Source organism: Alnus glutinosa, chromosome 8 (assembly GCF_958979055.1).
Source record: "Alnus glutinosa chromosome 8, dhAlnGlut1.1, whole genome shotgun sequence".
Taxonomy (NCBI): Eukaryota; Viridiplantae; Streptophyta; class Magnoliopsida; order Fagales; family Betulaceae; genus Alnus; species Alnus glutinosa.
Genome location: NC_084893.1, coordinates 5434122 through 5438459, shown reverse-complemented (window position 1 = coordinate 5438459; position 4338 = coordinate 5434122). Strand labels below are relative to the sequence as shown.

At 30.9% G+C, this 4338-nt stretch overlaps 1 long non-coding RNA gene across 1 annotated transcript; it reads right to left on the bottom strand.

Annotated features, from left to right (window-relative positions):
- Nucleotides 1–2095: 2095 nt before the first annotated feature.
- Nucleotides 2096–3410, bottom strand: LOC133875747 (uncharacterized). Its single transcript, XR_009901479.1, has 2 exons — nt 3292–3410; nt 2096–2427 (listed from the first exon to the last, which is right to left on the bottom strand). It is a non-coding gene; the product is annotated as an uncharacterized LOC133875747 (long non-coding RNA).
- Between the last annotated feature and the right edge of the window lie 928 nt (nt 3411–4338).

Here is a 4338-nt window from a genome sequence, read left to right as displayed (position 1 = left end):
CCAATCGTCGATTATCTGGTTATTAAAAACCGGTTATTAACTGGGTAACTGACTTTCAAACATTATTGCTTTTTTTAGTTTTTTTTTTTTTTTTAATCCAATATCCAACTATTCAATATTCAATGCTAAATAGTAAATAAAACTCGACGTGCATAATTTCATTTACCGTTCACTATTTATTCATCTCAATAAGCTCAAAATCAAGCCTATAGATTAAATAAAATGATTACAAAGAAAATTAAACAAACAAATATTATGAAATATAATGATAATTATATTGTAATTAAAATATGATGACAATTCAAAAAAAAAAAAAAAAAAACCAAACCAAACCAAACCAAACCTTCGTTTTAAGAAACTTAAGATGATTCATTCATTGAATTTAAAGGTTGAGTTTGAGGCCTATCTACAATATATATATATAAACCGGTTACCCGATTATTAACCGGTTTCCTGAAATCCTATAACTGATAATCACAACCATAGTACTCGGTTATCCGGTTGTGATTATTTTCAGTTTTTCGGTTATAATAACCGCCCCACTTATACACCCTTTCAAGCTGCATACAAGGAACATGATGGTTATAAGCAAAAGAAAACCAAAGAGGAAGCTTCTCTTGATCTTAAACCTTTAGAGGGTGGTCTTGAAAAGTCTTAGAGAACAGTCCGGCCATTCCAAAAAATAAATAGGTTTATACCATTATAAAGTTGATAGAATTCGTTAATATGTTACGTCAGCACCAATTATATTGTGACATGTTACTTTTACTAAAAAAATTATTAAAAAAAACATTTGAAACCAAATATAAAATACACACACACATAAACAAATGGAGGAGAGTAGTCGAGTCACCATTTTGGTCAAATAGGGTGTGGCAAATCACCCCAAAGCCTCGTGTCCATTGAAGATGACCTTAGTAATAGTAGCGAATTACCTCTTTAATCTTTTTCTTTTCGTGAAAATATGAAATAAACTAAAAAATACGGTGATGAAATATATAGCATTACCACTATGTAGTTTTTATTAAATAAAATAATTAAATTGGTTTATATTCTCTTATTTTTATCGATCACTAATATTTTAATTATTATTTTGAAACAACGGTTGATGAAATATATTAAACACTTATCAAATAATTGATTAAAATTTTATATTGATATTTTAATAAAGATTGATATAATAAAGTGTAATTGTTGAAGTTTTATAATACTAAAGTATTTAGATTTGCAGATAAATATACTAAATTTTTTATTTCTAGTGTTTTTGCAACAAAATATATATGTGACGTTAGAATTTGAAAAGTGCCTTTGATGGACTATCATGATAGATATATGGTCACATAAATAACTTGATGGTAGTATTGTGCACATCTTGCATGTGAGTAGCCTCTTTCTTCAAAAAAAAAAAAAAGAAGAAAAAAGAAGAAAAAAAAAAGGGTAGCCTCTTTATGTTAGAAATAAAAGTCTATATTTCTAACACACGAATATCATACATACTATACTGTCTTTGTCATAAAAAAATAAAAGTTCTGTTTCATGCAGTTGAAGAAAAATTGATAAGAAAAGAAAAGGTATGGAGGAAATTAAAGGAATTTATTTATTTTTTGATGAAAAATAGAGCAATTATTCATAGAATACAGGAATATGTATCAAAAAAATATTTCAAAATATTTTGAAAATTATAACCTAATTAATATCTTGATCTTTGAAAATAATTTTCAATTTATTTTGAAGAAGTTAAATTATAATTACAACTAAGTATAAAGTTAAAAACATAACTTTTTGTGTCTGTTGTACATTTGACCATGATTTCATTGAAATTACCTAAATCGTTTATTTTTTTCACCATAATTCAAAAACTGGAAGCCAAACGAATTTAGAATATTGAGTTTCAATAAGGCAACACAAGTTTGTGAAGCAGAAACATCAATTATTGAGGTTCCTCCAAGATAACCATTCACTCATATGCTTATGCATACGGTTAATCTGGTGATCAATCATTAAGATTTTATTGATTAGTGAGTTGAATTCATCACCAATTTGTCATTGACCAAATTCTGTAGTTAAAAAAATCAAATTGAAGGGACAAGTTAACTCAAAGTGTAATGTGTCGATCTTCTGTTAACACATTTATTCAATGCATAGTTGTTGCTGAACTGACATTTAGAGTAAAATTTATTTATGACATTTACGCCACATCAAGAAATGTCTAACACATGAAATACAAGGAATATCTGTTAGGGCGAGCCTAGGGGCGATTCCCTGGGGGCGCTCTAGGAGCTGGCGGCGGCCGTCTTGGTATCGTTCGTTCCTCGTCCTCCTGCAGTTTTGCCAAGAGCAAAGGTTGCCATTTCCTTTGACTTACGGTTACGGCTCCAAACAATTCTTCTGTATTTTTTGCATGAACTAGTTTCTCCATTTTTTCACCTGATCAGAGTAATTACCACCGATAGTTTCAAACAAAGAAAAAATAAAGCAAAGATGGTACTAACTCGTATTAAAATATCATAAATACAGTGTAATTAAAAGTAGATCTGACATAAACGCGGGTGTCAAGTTCATCAAATTTTAGTAGCCTTGTATTTTACTGCATAGTTTTTCACTATATTTTATGGTTAATTGTAAGGCTATTCCACCTTCCGTGCCACAAATTTGACCACACATTCAATCACATTATGGAGGTTATATTAGACTTATATATCAAGAAGAGAAAATCTTTACGAATATTGATGGTGTTAGAATATATTTCCATACAATTGTGATTGTAACCTTGCTAATGTGGTAAGGTGGTCCCTTACTGCTTTATGAGTTTTAAAAATAAAATAAGATGGGGACCGCTTTGCCACATAAACAAGGTGGTGAAAAGTTGTATCAAAAGGTGACAATGAATAATTACTCTTTGAAAAATCGTTGGATTGGCATACAATGCTTATTGAGGAACGACAAAGCGTCCACAAGGTACGTAAGATGAAACTCGTTCTGTCTTTAATCGTCAAAGAAACATATTGGTGAAAAAAAAAAAAAAAAAAAAAACCTCACGACCGACTTCTATTCTCTGTTACATGTGAAAAAATGTGAACAGTGAATACAATATAAATAAGGTAATTATCAAATCACAAGAATTTGATTAACTCACAGCTAATAATCAATCACAAGGATTTTATGAACATATATATATATATATATATATTTTTTTTTTTTTGAAAGATATGAACATATATTCTAACAGATGGAGCGGTGTGGCTAAATCAATATATACAAAATTTATAGAGAAAAAGTTACTTCTCTTACCGGTGACGGTGACGAACAAGCTGCATGCAAGGAACATGACGGTAAGCAAAAGAAAACCAAAGAGGAAGCGTCTCGTGATTACCTCAAACCTCATGTTGCATTGTGGAAGAGACTTGCACATATCACAATTATTATATAGGCGCAGTTCATACCTTACCCACTTTAATTAGTCCTGTACGTACGTTTTCCTATTCTGGGTCAAAGATGGAGACTATATAATAAAGGCAACTTGACAACATGCATCCCTGAGTTTACTATATATTTTCAAATTTTAGGAGTTTTTTTTTTGTCGTCATTCACTGAATCATGCAAGTTGCAAAATCATTTAATAAAATCTAATAACGTACAGAAAATATACGTCAAGGGGATAGTCTAAGTGCTTTTATTTCAAATTTTCTTTATATATATGTACCCCCTTCTTCCTTTCTTATTCTTTCCTTTTCCTTCACGGAATCAAGTTGAGGGTGATGCAGCAGCCAGCATGGACCAACATCAAGCGTCGGCTGGCATGCCTGTGTGTCCTCCTTTATTGCTAAGGCACTTCAAAACATAAATAATGGAATATGAACATCTCGATCGTTTTAGTCAAGGCATGCACAAAAAAGGTCCATAGATGGAATAAACAAATTGCCTACTTGAATGTTGCATTCAAATTGTAGAAAGCAAAAAAAAAAAATACAGAAATTTAAAACTTCTCATGCAGAGAAACAAAGCCCTTTGAAGGATTAATTTAGCTCAAAAGAAAAATACATACAGAGGATTAATTGAAAAGGGATTAATTTAGCTCAAAACATCTCGTGCAGTTTTCGGTACGGTGACGTGTTGTCTTGTCATTCGTCGCTTTCCTTGGTATTCGCTCTCCTCATAATCTGCAAAATAGCAAACAACTAGTCGGGGGTGTCAATTACGCCTACTCTAATGCCTAAGTCAGTTTAAACTATTTATTTTCTGAAGAGTATTAATAATCTCAGAACTTAAAAAATCTGCGTATACAAAAAATACATGGTGTAGTAGTCTTATTTATAGGTTCACAGTTATGAAACTATT